Raw genomic sequence first — 16,614 nt, 5'->3', positions numbered from 1 at the left:
CATTTTGGTGAAAATAATATATGCTTAGAATTATATCCATGAACTATATTGAAACTTTTAAAAACCTAGAAACTAAGAAAAAAATTTTTAAACTAAAAATTGGGGCTGTCACTGTGGCCTAGCGGGTTAAGCTTCTGTTTTCAGTACCGGCACCCTTTATGGGTGCCAGTTTGAGTCCTGGCTGCTCCACTTCTGACCCAGCTCCCTGCTCATGAGCCTGGGAAAGCAGCAGAGGATGACCCAAGGGCTTGGGCCCCTGTGTCTGTGTGGGAGACTCAGATGAAGCTTCTGGCTCCTGGCTTCAGCCTAACCCACCCCTGGAGGTTGTGGCTATTTGGGGAGTGAACCAGCCGATGGAAAATCTCTCTCTCTCTCTAATTCTGCCTTTCAAAATAAATAAATAAATCTTTTTTGAAAAAACTAAACTTTTCTTGAAACCTATGTTTTTTCATAATACACATTTCCATGAAATTTCTTAAGACCCTCATGTCTAGATTTCAAAATAAACTCATCTTTTAATTCCATATTACAAGACTTCTTGAAGGACCCACATCTGCATGGAGTGCTGACCACTGTGTGCCTGATCTATGTGGCCCATCTCATAAACACCTTATAATAACCCTGTAAGAGTAGGTATAAAAATTAAACCATCAAATCCACTTTAAAGGACAGGAAAAATGAAGACAAATTACCAACAGCCACTGAGATAATGAATAGCTAGACGCCCCAAGATGTGAGCCCAGAGACCTAAGTCCTGTACTTCAGCTCTTCCTGCTGCCTGCATCCCTTGCTACCATCCGCGCTGTCCCAAACACTGGGCATTTATCTCACCAACTTAAGAGCCATCACTAACATTGCCTTCCAGTTCCAACCCAACGATTACTGATTTCAAACCTCTAAGAAAGAAAACAGGAGTATGGCCTAGAAGGCCATCTGCAGTGGAACAATCAGAGCAAATGCCGAACTCCTTAAGGCACTGACATTTGTGCATAATACAAAATCCTCAGAGCTGAATGGACGTCGATTCATTCGGCACATCGGATGGCACCTATGAAGTGTGGAAGAAGTCTTTCCCAAGAAGTGCGAAGAACAGAGTGCTTTTCAGGTAGAAAGAATCTGAAAAAAACTCAGGCGCTGACAGACCCATTACCAACTGGATCTCTTCCTGCTGAGGTTTTACAAAGTCCAATTCAGCTACTAACAGGCCGTTCCAGAAAGACCCCAGGCTGAGCAGTCAACAGGCTTCTTTCTAAGACCTCTTGGCGTTTGTGCCACAGTCTTAAAAGAGTAAAAATAGAGAGCGATTGTGCAGACATTTCTCTGTCTAATGAGAGCCCAAAAGGCACCAAGGGCAGTGCTTGCACTAAAGAGGAAAGCAAGGAGCATGCTTACTAACAGCCACAGACCGTGACATCGACCATGCTACACAGACTACTGATTCATAATTTAAAAAAAAAAAAAGGTTGGAAACAATAATGATTATCTCCCCAGAGCTCTGACAAAAGGGGAGGAAATTGCTCTATTAGGAGATCATGTACAGGTGAAAAGATACTAGAAGGAGGACTGTTCACTGACAAATTTACATTTACTATTTACTGGGTACAGAGCATTGCATCATGCTGGGGGAGAGGGTGGCTACTGACAACAAACAAGAGGCAGGAACCAAAAAAACCTCCTCTAATATGGAGTTCATCACTAAGTTGGGGAAAAGGCCTACAGGAGAAAAAAATCATGACACCTGCCGTCCCACAGAGCCAGCTATTCAGCACTGACATCCTTGCTATTAGAGACTAAGCATAGTCACTTGCCCAGTACTTCCAAAATGCTGTTTCGTTGAATCCTCATAAACGTATCTCCATTTCACACATGGCTGAACTGATGAGCCAAGTTCTGTGACTTACTCCTGACCCCAGAGCCAGCAGGGGCTGGGGCTGGGAACCCCACGTGGTTCTGCAGGGCTCCACCACTGACGGTCCCCATGAGCAGCCTCCACCAGCTCTCCCCAGCCTCCAGCAGCTGCTGGGAAAGCTTCCCCTGGGCAGTCAGGGCCTGGAAGTCTTCCTTCATTCAGGAAGGATGTGGGCTTCCAGGGAAACTGAAGGGAAGGGTAGTAGAGGAGAATGGGAATTGAGACAGAGGCAGAGCAATGAGTCTGTGACATGTGGTCAAATAAATTCCACAAATGCCCCCCTCCCCAATCCCTTATTACACTTGCCAGCCCCTGGAGACACAGGAATGAATAAATCAAGACCTGCTCTCTGTCCTCTGAGGGCCCCCTGGGTATGCAGGCAGGCAGAGACCTCCAATAAGAGTAGCTCCCAGCCAGCAGCCTGCCATCCTACTGAAGCTCTGCCATAGCTCACAGCCCCCACCACTCAGGCCTGAGCCTAGAAAAAAACCAATGAATGCTTCCGTTTCCCAGACAGCATGGTGCCGCCCTAAGCCACCGACATCAACTCACTCTCCGGTCCTTGAGCCTCACCAGCTTTGACACGCTACCTTTTTTCTCCTTAAGTATGACGATACTTACATTGTTTTAAATTCCAAGAATAAAAGGGGGCTTTATAAATATGGTAATATCACGTTATCGTGAGTTGGCCTAATAGAAATAGAATCCTAAAATATGACCTCACTCTTTCCCCTTCTTCTCCCTTACAGCCCTGAGGCGCAGGCAAGGTTTGTGGAAGGTGGTGCCAGCAGGCCAAAACAGAAAAAAGAAGAAACTCCATAGTGCACAACTGGAATCTGAAGTACCAGTGTGAATTAGTAAGTTTCACGATAGATGAAAAAATAGACACACAAAAGTGTGTGCACGCTTAGTAGCAGTACAAGTACACATATACGTACTAGTATACGATGCACAGACAACTCTCATTATTTGCAGATTTCTATTTGCAAATTCACTCATTTGCTAATGTTTAAATCAATACCCCTGGCACTTTTGCAGCTTTTCATGGACATACACACAGAAGTGAAAAACTGGAGTTGCCCAATTTACACATTCCCAGCTGAGGTCATTTGGCAACATTCTGCTCTTCGGTTTGGGCTCTCATATTGTGAACAAGTACCCTTTTCAGAGTCTACCAAGTGCCACATTTTTTGCATTTTTCTGCCTTTTGTTGATTCCACTGTTTAAAAGGGCTCCAAGCATAGTGCTGAAGGGCTGTTTAAGAGTTTCTGATCACAGAAGGCTGTCTTGTGTCTTACGGCAGAAAATGTATGTATTAGATAAGCTTCATTCGAGCATGAATTATGGTAATATTGGCCTTCAGTTCAATGTTAATGAATCAATCATGTGTATTAAGTCAGGTGTCTTTAAATAGAAACACATAAAACAAGATTAGGTGCTGATGAGCAAGATGACAAAGTCCTGGTGATCAGAAGCTCACAGAATGTAATCCTGTGCTGTCGCTGAGAAGCAATGGCTCAGTACTAATTCTGTGTTTTAAAAGACTTTACAGAATCTAACTACTGTTAATAAAAAATCAACTGAATCCTGGAGCTCTGTCCACTGAGGCAGTCTGGGGTAAGTTTCACCCAATGGCCAAAAGCATGCTCAATGCTCAGATCTTGGCTTCATATTACTTTTTTTTTTTAAATAAATGGAAGTACAAGATGACGTTGGCACATCTTATTATGCCAGGAAGTATAGAACTGCTCCAAGAATGATGGAGACATGTAATAGCACACAGGAACCAGTTTGAAAAGGCTCAAATCATCCATATCAAAAACAATGTGGTCATCATCATAATAAGAGACTATTTTGTTGAATAAAATTTGAACACATGAGCCCATGTCAACAAGTAAGTGTGATGAGGAATGTGATAACAATATACTCTATGAATATTTCTCCACAAAATACTTCTACATTAGAGAAGGAAAAAGAATAATCCTTACAGAGGTAGAAAGAGGCCAACATCACCCTCATCAAGTGACAAGGTGAACCTTATCAGTACTGGAACAATCCAGATTGCACAACACACAAAAGGATGCAGAAAGAGCACAGCGTCATTTCTGTGCCGTTCTTGTCAGAGATACATAACCCGCATTTATTAATGAGGGAAGACAGAGACAAACTTGAGGAGGGGATGCTTCAAAAAAATTAAACCCTCATCTTCAAAAGGGCCCAAGTTGGGGCCGGCACTGTGGCGCAGTGGGTTAAAGCCCAGGTCTGAAGCGCCGGCATCCCATATGGGCGCTGGTTCTAGTCCCCGCTGCTCCTCTTCCAATACAGCTCTCTGCTATGGCCTGGGAAGGCAGTAGAAGATGGCCCAAGTCCTGGGCTCCTGTACCCAAGTGGGAGACCCAAAGGAAGCTCCTGGCTCCTGGCTTCAGATCAGCACAGCTCCGGCTGTTGAGGCCATCTGGGGAGTGAACCAGCAGATGAAGACCTCTCTCTCTCTCTCTCTCTCTCTCTGTCTCTGTCTCTACCTCTCTCTGTAACTGTCTTAAAAAAAAAAAGGGGTCCAAGCACAAACGTCAAGGAAAGACTCAAGAAGAGTTCCAAATCAAAGGCATCCAAAGACACAAGTAAATGCAATGCATGATTCTGAGCTTGATCTCTTCCCTCTAAAGGACATGGCTGGGATAACTGGTCAAGCTTAATGATGTACGATGACTATAGAGTTGTAATTTTGATGACTGAACTATGATTGCACTCAAGAATGTCTTTCTGTAGGAAATACCTACTAAAATAAACTTGTATTAGGTCACAAACTTAGCAATCAAATTGTTCAGGGAACCAGTCTTTACATGGTATTTTAAGATTCTCTGTAAGTATGTGATTGTTTCAAAAACTTTTTAAAGTATCCACCCCCCCAAAAAAAAAATTATATAACCTGGAGTAGTAAACATGACAAAGGAGGAAGCACAGGAGAAGCTGTCAACTCAGTTTGCCTCATGTACCCCTAAAGTAAGAAGCCCTCTCAATAGACCTACAAATCTCCAGGCTACTGCCCTATCTGGGTCCTCCCCCATCACCTGCAATTCCTGCAAGATTTCTCTACACAGGCAGACTGCCAATCACTCATCTTATTCCTAGCACTCACCTGGGACCTGTTCTGGCCAAGGTTACCATTGCTCCCCTGCTGACAAAGCAGGTATTCACCTTCTAGTCCACACTTGTCTGCAAAGCACTAGACAAGAGTAGCTGCACTTGTGGGTTCCCCTCATCCCTCCAACTCCTCCTTCCCAGGCCCCCTTCAGGTTCTTTTTTGCTTAAATGTCATTTTCCTCCTGTTCTCTCCCAGTCCCCTTACTACTCCACACTCCAACCTAGTCAATCTCATCCACTCTCAAGACTCGCATCGCCAGATCTGCAGACAGAGGCCAGACCCATGATCTCAACCTACTCCACATGTCCCCAAGACCTTTCATTAGCATATGAAACTTGTGGGGAGCAATCCGGACCAGACTGAGTTACTCGAATTAGGACTTATTCTATGCATCTGCTCTCCCACAATATGGCGCTGGGAGAGAAGTAAACAGCTTCCGCACAGCTGCCTCCAGTTCAACCAATTAACTGTAGGACTTGCTCCTGATTGGAGAGCAGCGTACTCAGCCGAGTTGGGATTGGCGGAGGAGGACTATAAAGGAGGAGAGAGACGGCATGCACCAGGAACATCTATGAGGAACATCTAAGGGGAACACCTGTGCAGCCCCCCAGAGAGCCGGCCGGCGGTGTGCCACTCCCCTGCGGAAGTGGGGAATGTGGCCAGGGGGAACTGCCCTTCCACGGAGGTGGAAGGGATAGTAGCCAACCCGGGAAGAACCAGCAGCAAACCCGGGGAGGGCCGAGCAGACGAAAGAACAGCGCAGGGTCCTGTGTCGTTCCTCCACGAAGAGGGGGAGCGACATAATGGTGCCGTGACTCGGATTAGGAAACCTAGCTCGGATAGGAAACCTGACTTGGATAGGAAACCTAGGACGGATAGCAAACTTAGGAGGGAAGAAACGGGAAGAGCTGGGAAAATGTCGGAGAGAGAGACTAGCAAACAGCCTAGGGAAATTTCGGAGAGAGACTAGCAAACAGCCTAGGGAAAAGCCGGACGAAAAAGGTGCCGGAAGAAGCTATCAAAAGCCTAGGCATAGACTCGGATACGGACTACGGGGGGAAGCTGGGAGAAATCTCTAAGGTCGAAAGCGAAAGTGAAAGCTAGAACAAACAGACTCGGATGCGGACTGTGGGGAGAGGCCAGGAGAAATGAGGGAGGAGTATTGTTGGAGGAAAGCTTGGGGAAACATACCGGGTAGAGAAAAATGTTAGGGAAATTGAAGCCGCGGGGGGCAGGCCGAGGCGGAAACGAAAGCCACTTTGGGATTCTCAAGTTAGCCCGGGAATAGGGGGCGAAAAGTTAAAACCAGAAGCTGAGACGCAAGCCAGATTGGGATCCGTCTGATTAGCCCGGGGAGCAAAGGACGGGAAGCCAAATCGTGGGGCGGAGACGTACGCTGGGTTGAATTCGCCAGGCTAGCCCGGGGAACTTGGATTGAATGCTAGTGGTGGAGACGCAAGCTACGCTGTGTTACTCGCGGAAGCCGCCGCGTGCAGAGAGAGCACGGGGCGTGAATAGATAGGGAACGCTGGCGTAGGCCGTGGTTCAGACGCGAAAGGGTTAAGCGTGGAGACCACGGAGCGCGCGAAGCCGAGCCGCGCAAAGCCAGGAAGCTGCGCAGATGAGAGAGGCGCGCGGGCTGAAGCGGCGCAGAGCCGGGAACCCGCCGGCGGGGCGAGGTGCCGGGAAGCTGCGGGGATAAGAGAAACAGAAGTTTGGAAGTGAAGTAAAAGAAAAATAGGAATGCTGGAAGATAGAAGTAAAATGGGAGAAATAGGAATGCCCGGAGATAGAGAAATAGAGAAAAATAAGGCCTCCCCTCAACATGCCAATTAGAAGGCTTGGATTCGGTCTGCCCGATTAGTGAGGCGATGAGCACCTGGGCGGCTAGCCGCAGGTCACCGAAGACAGGCACGAATTAACATCAGTAAAGCTTCCCCACAATGCAACAATTAGGAGGCTTGGATTCGGTCTGCCTGATTTAAGGCGGTAAGCGCCAGCAAAGCTCGACCAGAGTATGAGCTGCAGGTCACCGAAGATAGGCACGAACCAACACTAATAAGTCTCCCCCACAATAAGGCAATGAGAAGGCTTGGATTCGGTTTGCCTGATAGGTTTTGTAAGCCCCTGCGGGCACAGCAGAGCATGCGCTGCAGGGCACCGAACACAGGCATGCATCAGCGCCTAAAAACCTCCTCACAATGGCGAAGAGAGGACCCGGATTCGGTTTTCCTGATTGATAGGACTTGTAAGAGCCTGTGGCAACTCTAGCAAGTAGAGTAGAGTGTGTGCCGCGGGACACCGAAGACAGGCGCGTATCAACGCTAAAAAATAAAAAGAAAGGGGGATCTGTGGGGAGCAATCCGGACTAGACTAAGTTACTCGAATTAGGACTTATTCTATGCATCTGCTCTCCCACAATATGGCGCTGGGAGAGAAGTAAACAGCTTCCGCACAGCTGCCTCCAGTTCAACCAATTAACTGTAGGACTTGCTCCTGATTGGAGAGCAGCGTACTCAGCCGAGTTGGGATTGGCGGAGGAGGACTATAAAGGAGGAGAGAGACGGCATGCACCAGGAACATCTATGAGGAACATCTAAGGGGAACACCTGTGCAGCCCCCCCAGAGAGCCGGCCGGCGGTGTGCCACTCCCCTGCGGAAGTGGGGAATGTGGCCAGGGGGAACTGCCCTTCCACGGAGGTGGAAGGGATAGTAGCCAACCCGGGAAGAACCAGCAGCAAACCCGGGGAGGGCCGAGCAGACGAAAGAACAGCGCAGGGTCCTGTGTCGTTCCTCCACGAAGAGGGGGAGCGACAAAACTCATCTCATTCCCAAGTCCATTCCTCACTTCTCTCCAGGCCTCTTCCTCCTCCACTCAATCCCCTCATGGGTTCCTAATGTCAAGGATGCGACCATCCACTCAGTGGCCCAAGCCAGCAATGGGAGCACCAGTTTTGACACCACCCCCTCGCACACCCTCACACACAATCACCTAAGTCCTGACAACTTTAATTCCTAAATAAGGTGGGGTATCATCATCTCATCATCACCTGTCCACATCCATGCAGCAGGTTCCCGCCCAGCAACCCGCCCCCTTGCATTCACACTGCACTTCAACACACTGTCCACATCTCAGCCAGTGTTCTTCCCAAATTCCATGTGGTCACAACTCACACAGCTTACATCATTTTGTGGATGCTACCTGCTCTTTGGAACATTTCTAAATCCCATATTAGATATTACAAGAGCTACTTATTAAGCTCAACTCTGTCTTAAACCCTCTGCCTCAGCTATACTAAAATATATTCTATTTCTACCTTACTGACAATAATGCTTCCCACATTCAGTAGAAATCCTGGTACTTTGTAGATGTTCAATAAATGTTGGACAAGCGAATAAGTCAAGTGGATGAAGGAGGGAAAGGCAGATCGACCTCTTATTTCACACAGACTGAAGCCTTCTGATATCTCGCAGTATTAAGCAGACAACTCAGAAACTTGGCAAAGGCTTAACAAAGATGCCAGAGAGCATTTACACAAAATAATTAGCAGCTCAAGTTCAAGGTCTTTGAGGTTAGCCATAAGAGAGGAAGAAGGGAAGCACACTTGCTCACAGCAGAGCAGAAAGTGGTTATGTCACAGCATGACTCAGTGTCACTAGACTTCATGTTTTGGGCACACTGCCCTTGGGGTGCTGATAGTAAATTCCCAAAGAGGGAAGGATGATCACTCAGGGACACATACACCTGCTAGAGCAGGAAGAGGGAGAGTCAGAGCTGCTTCACAAAAGGGTCTAATGAACCTAAAGAAATGAATACCAAATAGGGACTGTCCCCAGCAGTTTACTTGGCACACGAGAGGATGCAAAGATGATTTTGAAGCTGGGGTTTCCGATTCATTTGATTTCTCTAAAAGTCTACAAAGATACAGCCATCGTGGGGGCTTTGCAAGACAAGGAACCAACATCCTCCCATCAACTGTTAACCACTTTGCCTTAGGAGTTGCTGGTAAGTCAAAGGGGGGGACAGAGTCAAGAAGGAAAAATGCAAAGGCAACAGAAGTAGGGTCTTTTTAGCTTAAAACCACCACTGAGATGGAATCAGAGACCTAACTGAGAAGATAAGGGGCACAAGGCCGCAAGTGGGTGGCCAGCAGCCTTTTAAGCCTCGGAAGGAGCTCTGGATGCCTGGATGACAGAAAGCTACCATGACTTTTCTGACCTCATGACTGCTCTGAGGCTTTAAGCATTAAGAGGGATTTTTCCCTGGAGGAAAGAGACATTCTCACAGGAATCCAAGGGCACTTGAAAGGCAGGAGGAAGTCCCACAAGCACAAACAGAAAGCCACATCCAAGACAGCCAGGACCATGGACAAGAAAGTTGCTGCTGTAAAGGGACACACGAGCAGCCTAACCAGACAGTGAGCACAACTAGGGAAGGAAAAGGGCAAAAAGCTCTGCAGGCGCTGACAGTGAAGACGCAAGTCAGCCAGTGATGACAGTGTCACCATCCCGACAGCGGCAGCCTGCCACACAGTCCCTGCTGCATGTTACACTGTGCTCAGCATTATCTTACTACATACATGATGGGGGGGAGGTGCCACCTCCATCTGAGACACAAGGAGTAGGAACAGGAAGGTCAACACGTGCCAAATTACACAAATGTACCAAGTTGTGGAGTGAGGACTTGAATCCATGTCTGTTCAATTTCAAAATCAATGACTTTCTTGTTAAAAGACCATTTCCATTTCCATACTCATGAATGACTGTCTTGTCCAAAAGAAAAAAATGCAGAGGCAGGCATTTGGTTACGTCACTGGTTTAGGCACCTGTAATCCATATTGGAGTGCCTGGGTTTGAGCCCCAGCTCTGCTCCCAATTCCAGCTTTCTGTTAATGTACATCCTGGGATGTCATCAGTTGCACTGTCAACCCATACGACTAGTGACTGGTGACACTGATATAACACTACTTATTATTATCACTCAACAGGTCTATCAAAACATATCACACGCATTTAAGGAAGGGAAACTCTGGAGCTCTACCCACAATGGCTTGATGCTGGGAGTGTGCCCATCTCGAAGACATTCTGTGAATCTGGAGACTGTGGCAAACACTGTGGACTGGCTCACTGGTAGCAGCGAGAGGAAAGAGAGCTACACATTATCTACTGCCCTGACTACTTTGCTGCTATAAACCTAACATGACTTACAGGCTCCACGGATCACATGAGCTCCTGGGTGACTTTGATTGCAACCAAATCACAAGGAAGAAAGAAGAGTGCAAGAGCATCCACCAGAAGGGAGACCTACTCATAGAATACATGCAGTACTGAGCTAGCCACTCAAGAACTAGGTTCCTATTCCACAGCTTCCCACGGTAGTGGCTGCAGCACCTTTCTCGATTCTCAAAAGAAGTGGCTCTTGTGGGAACTGGGAGCATCCTGCAAGCTCAGATACATCCTCTAAACCTTCCAGAGATTCTGGAAGCACCAGCCCCCAGGATTAAATCTACTCCAGCTTTAATTCCCTGGAGACCAGTCTGTGTCTAATACAGGAAATGTGAACGACAATAAGAAGCACGTTTTTTTTTTACTAGTTTATTAAATTTATGAAATATTAGATATAAGATACTCAACCACAGAGGACAAAAAAATAAACTCAATTTATTTTAATTATATTTTGGTATAATACCATTTGGGCTAAGATAATTCAAATAAACTACAGTAATGCCCAATTTTATAAACTTAAACCTATACTGTAATTCACCTCATTCATAAACATGAGTAACTTGACCTACTTTCTAATATATTCAGCTTCTTCTTGTCTGCATTAATCTGCAGTGACATTTTAAAAGTTGCTCTAATAATTTCCATTATATGAAAATGTACTTTTTTCATTTACATCATCTTTGATTTTCCTCCTACAAACAAAGTACTATTTTCTCTATCGTGAGCCTGCAAGTGTAGGAAGACATAAAACCATACAAGACAACTGCTATAAAAAGCTGAGCTCTTAAATTCTTTAATTTATTCATTTTCACCTTATTTGAAAGACAGAGAGAGTGAGAGAAAGACAGATCCCATCCACTGGTTTACTTCCCAAATGCCCACAACAGCCAGTGCTGGGGCTAGGACAAAGCCAGGAGTCCAGAACTCAACTCAGGTCTCTCAGGTGCATGACAGGGACTCATTGAGCCATCATCCCAAGCCTCCCAGTGTAAATGTTAGCAGGAAGCCAGATTCAAAACAGAGGAGCCAGTACTCAAACCAGGTACTCCCATAAGAAATAAAGAGTGTCCCAACCTGCAACTTCACCACTGGGCCAAATACATGCCCCAAGGTTTATCTTCAAATGGGGTTCAGTACTGGGTTTCTTGATAGGGGAAGAAAATGGAGTGGGGAAGGAGGCACAAAATGAGACAATTTTGCCGTAAGCCCATACAATGTGGGCTGATGAGTTTGGCTCCCTCTGTGTATAATCTGTGGAAACTTGGAGAACATAGTTTTAAGAAATGCATGTAAATTCTGCCCTTGCTTTGGCAGCACATGTACTAAAATGGAGATGTTACAGGGAAGATCAGCAGGGCCACTGTGCAAAGATGACATGCAAATTTGCAAAGTGTTCTGTATTTTCGAAAAAAAAAAAAAAACAACCTGTGAATTCAGTATAAAATAATATAATAGCTTGATGTCTCCCAGCAGTTCTCCAATGACAGCTAATAAGGAACAAAACAAGAGAAGAAACCCACAGTCTCCTTCCAACTACACCATCAACAGCCTTCTGGACTGGGGCTCCTTCCTCTGAAGACACAATCAACAATCTTGAGCAAGCCCCTCCCATCCTCAAGAATTTTCTACAGTTCCCAAATGCCTACAGCAGGGGTTGGCCAGCTATGACCCTCAAGCTGAGAATGGTTTTTACATTTTAAAAAATTTTATAAAGAAAAAACCCTGAAGAATTCTATTTATGATGCCTGAACATTATACAAAACTCAAATCTCAGTGCCCATAAATCAGGTTTTATTGGAACACAGCCACAATCATTTATGAAGTGTGCATGGCTGTTTTTTGTGCTTCAACAGCAGAACTGAGACGCTGCATAGATTGTAGCCTAAAATATTTACACAAGCTGGTCCTTTAGTAGAAAGGTTTGCCAACTCCTGGTCTATGGCAGAAAATCCATAGCGCTTGGCCCGGCACAATAGGTCATCAAAATGTAGATCTACCTAACCTTCCTAAAAAGCCATAACTGGTTGTATCTGAAGACCTAATTCTCCTCCACCAAATGTTCTTGTTTTCTCCCAAACATTACTCTCTTTCTTGCTCCAAGGTTCTCTTCAGTCCCAAAGGCCTATGGACATCTTCCTTGCATCCTCACAGGAGGAGTCACATCCTAAAGCTGTTTGACTTTTATCAGGTCCTAGAAGAAAAGTGATAGTACAAGCTCCTTTCCACAGAACTCTATGTCATAGCAAGAGGTAGAAACCAGCCCAACACCCACCAGCAGGGTCTGTGTTGCAAAGTTGAAAGCAAATCAACACAAAGGAGGGCAATGCAGCTACGTGAAACACTGAGGACTATCTCTACACACCGCTGTGTAGTCAGAACCAGGACAGACGAAGTGGAGAAACCAAAGCCAAGCGGGCACTTACAGCATGCTGTTGCTTGAGAAGGAGGGAAGCTACAAAGACCAAAGCATGCATATATTTGCTTCTTCATTTAAAAAACAAAAACAAAAACAAAACTACAAGGATCAAAATGCCAGTAACTTCTCCAGTTGCTATCTACAGAGTAAAAGTAAACACTTTCTGCTATGGACTAAATGCCTGGTACCTCCTGAAATGCAGACAGGCTGAACAATACCCCCCCACCCCCCGGTGTGGTGTGACCTCTGTGGGGGCAGGGCCTTTGAAAGGTGATTAGGCACCACCACTCATATGGCATCAGTGCCCCAAAGATATCCCTTGCCTTTTTCCATAGGAAAGACACCATGAGAAGGCACCACCTATCATGCAGGAAGCAGGCCTCAAACAGTACCAAATCTGCTGGGACCTTAATCTTGGACTTGCAAGCTTCCAGAACTGTGAGCAATGCATTTTTGTTGCTTATAAGCTGCTCAGTCTATAGCATTTTTGTTCTAGCAGCCCAAAGGGACTAAGATGCTTCTGCATGAGCTTTATTTTATAGATAAGACTTTTTGATTGGTGATGCTAAAAATCCCTTAAATCTGAATTTCACTTGCAAGTATCTTTAGGAATGAATACTCTATTTTATCTTTATGCACATGCATGTACACATTCATGCCCCTGGCAAAACACACACACACCATAGTTCTAGTTCTGCCCAATGAAAAGATCAAGAAAAATGGTAAATTCACACCTGGTTTGATATTACATCTTCAAAATACCAAAGGAACCAGGGCTCCTTGAAGTAGCAGCAAATCCAAGCATGGAATAAGACAACCCTGTGACATATTACAAACCAGAAACTATAGAAAGGTAAATACAGCGATGTAGATTGCAAGGGGGAAGATAGTTAAAAAAAAAAAAAAAAGTGCTCAGGGAAGAGTTAGGGAGAAAACTGCAGAGGAAACTCCACACAAATTAGAAACTGGAGCTACATGGAGGGTGTGGGTTGCATACAACACAGGACCCCAGCAGCTGAGAGCCTCAGCAGCAGCTTTGGAGAGTGAAGTGAGACCAGACCATAGCAGACCAAGCCACTGGCAATAAAGCTGTGGAAAGAGCCTGGCATGAGTCCAGCCTGGAGCTCAGTAGGGGACAGTGTACCTGCCAACCCAGAGGGAAAAGGTGGGCGGCCACACTTCTCTCTCCCCGACCACCTGGTACCAGCATCCTGTAACTAGCTGAGAGAAGGTAGGCACCATTTTGGACATATGTAACAGCTGCAGCAGCTTGTGTCCATGCGCCCAGCAACCACCTGAGAGGAGACGCCTGAGTCTGGCTGGGAGAATTGACAGGGGGTTGGGCACACCTCTATGGGAGCCTTGTGCACTGGGATGGACTGTGAAAACACTGTGGCTGCATAGGAGGGTGCAGGGTGTGGCTTGGTCTCTGATCAGTCACTGCGGGCAGCTCCACATGCTCAGGGCTCCCTGACTGGCTGGTGAGAGTCATTACTGCTCACACCGAGGACTGCACAGATCCTATGTGCAGTTCTTGTGGCAATGCAGGTGAATATTGTACGCTTTGGGGCTAGTGCCCAGGCGTTGGTCTCTTTGGAGGAGAGGTGAGTGCAAGATTATGCCAACAGAGAAGAACAAAACTCCCGTCTTTAAGTCTAGTGTCGCTAATACTAGCTGATAGAATCAAAAAGGGAGAGAACGATCCATCATGGGAAGCGGGATACACAGTAGACTCATAGAATGGCAGATGTCCTAAATAGCACTCTGGCCTCAGAATCAGCCCTTAAGGCATTAGAATATGGCTGAAGAGCCCATGAGAGTATTTTAGGCATGGAAAGCCAAGACACCTGAGGAAAAAAAAAAAAAGAAGAAGACCTAAATGGAAGATCTCTGTGAGTGAGATCCCAGTGGAAAGAACGAGGCCATCAAAGAAGGAGGTACCTTTCTCTGAAGGGAGGAGAGAACTTCCACTTTGACTATGACCCTGTCGGGATAAGATTGAAGTTGGCGAACTCAAAAGGCTTCCATAGCCTTGGCAACTCATGACTAGAGCCTAGGGAGATTACTGACGCCATAAACAAGAGTGTCAAACTGTTAAGTCAACAACAGGAATCACTATGTACTTACTTCTCATGTGGGATCTGTCCTTAGTGTGTTGTCCAATGTGAAGTAATGCTATAACTAGTACTCAAACAGTATTTTACACTTTGTGTTTCTGTGTGGGTGCAAACTGATGAAATCTTTACTTAATATATACTGAATTGATCTTCTGTATATAAAGATAATTGAAAATGAATCTTGATGTGAATGGAATGGGAGAGGGAGTGGGAGATGGGAGGGGTGTGAGTGGGAGGGAAATTATGGGGGGGAGCCATTGTAATCCATTAACTGTACTTTGAAAATTTATATTTACAAAATAAAAAATTAAAAAAAAATATTTACCATATCCAACCTTGGTGTCACCTTGGACACCCCCTCACCCTGGAGCACTGAACAGAGCTCCCTGGCTACATCCAGCACACACCTCTGGGTATTCAATGAAAGAACAGAGACTCCACTAATTCACAGAGGCACAGTCTAAAGATAAAACCCATCATAGGGGGGAAAAAAGTATTTCCACAAATGACTCATAATAAATGCAGCAATTCAAGAAACAAGAATAAGGAAGACAACATGATGCCTTCAGTGAAACACTTCAATACTAGAATGTGAAGATGAAGAGATTGAAGAAATGCCTGAAATGGAATTCAAAAAATTAATTGTAGATTACTTAGAAGTATCCCTGACTATTGTAGTCATCTGGGGAGAGAACCAGTGGATTAAAGATATCTCCCTCTCCTCCTTCTTCTCCTCCTCCATCTATAACTATTCTTTTCAAATAAATACACAAATCTTCAAAAAATAATACTTGAAATAAAGTTTAATGAAAAAAGCTCCTCTTTGCAGAGAATTCTCATATATGAGAAAGGAAGAAATGGTAGAATTGGAGTATCCCTATCTTACAATCAGTAATGAATTGAATGATATGGGCAATGATGATCAATGATTAATCATTAAGTAATCATTAAGTATTTCTTAGTGAAAATACATAGTTTGCCTACAATGTAGTCTACACACACACACACACACACACACACACAATTACTTCACAGATTCAAAGCTGACCAAACCTTGAGACACAGAAAATATGAAGAACAAAGAAATGAGTTACATGGCACAATGGGGAAGCAGTCACCAATACACAGACTGTGGGAGACGTGACAGCAGGGTTTCTCAGCTCGGCTCTACTGACATTTTGGGCCGGGTAACTTCTTGTTCTGTGTATCTAAGTGAGGTGTGGGGGTGCTGCACCTTGTAGGATGTTATCAGTGCCCAGGGCCTCTACTCACTACATGGCAGGAGCAACCGAGTTGTGACAACCCAATCTGTCTCCATGCTGCCAGTGCCCCTAGGTGGGGAAAGAGAATCATCCTTGTTTGGCAATCTCTGCTCAGATAACAAACTACCCCATTTCAACAAACAAATCACAGGGGGAGGGAGAGAGATGGAAGGAAAACCTAATTAGATTAAAAGGAGACAGAGAGATATCAACTAATTGCATTGAATAAACCTTATCTAGATCTTGATTCAAAGACAATTTAAAAATAATTAGACAACAGATAATTTGAACATGACCTTGATATTTCATGATATTAAGGAGGGGAAGCATTTGGTATAGTGGTTAAGAAGCGACTGTTTGGATGCCTGCAACCCATACTGGAGCACCTGAGCTAAGTCTCAGCTCTGCTCCTGATTCCAGTTTCCTTCTAATATGCACCGGGGGAAGCAGCCGTGATGGCTCAAGCAGCTGGATCCCAGACACTCCTGTGAGACACTGGGACTGATTATTTGGCTCCTGGCTTTGGCCTGGCCCAGCTC

At 45.4% G+C, this 16,614-nt stretch overlaps 1 protein-coding gene and 1 non-coding gene across 43 annotated transcripts in view; one reads left to right on the top strand and one right to left on the bottom strand.

Annotated features, from left to right (window-relative positions):
• Positions 1-16,614, bottom strand: part of TLN2 (talin 2) — a 479,276-nt gene that overhangs the window by 248,860 nt on the left and 213,802 nt on the right. The gene's annotated exons all lie outside the window — the stretch shown is intronic.
• LOC127483887 (U6 spliceosomal RNA) lies at positions 11,583-11,685 on the top strand. Its single transcript, XR_007910679.2, has one exon. It is a non-coding gene; the product is annotated as a U6 spliceosomal RNA (small nuclear RNA).

The sequence above is a fragment of the Oryctolagus cuniculus genome, chromosome 12, assembly GCF_051225735.1.
Source record: "Oryctolagus cuniculus isolate XC-2025 breed Fujian yellow rabbit chromosome 12, ASM5122573v1, whole genome shotgun sequence".
Classification (NCBI taxonomy): Eukaryota; Metazoa; Chordata; class Mammalia; order Lagomorpha; family Leporidae; genus Oryctolagus; species Oryctolagus cuniculus.
The sequence above is the reverse complement of the archived record's forward strand: the minus strand, read 5'-3'. Positions and strand labels throughout refer to the sequence as shown.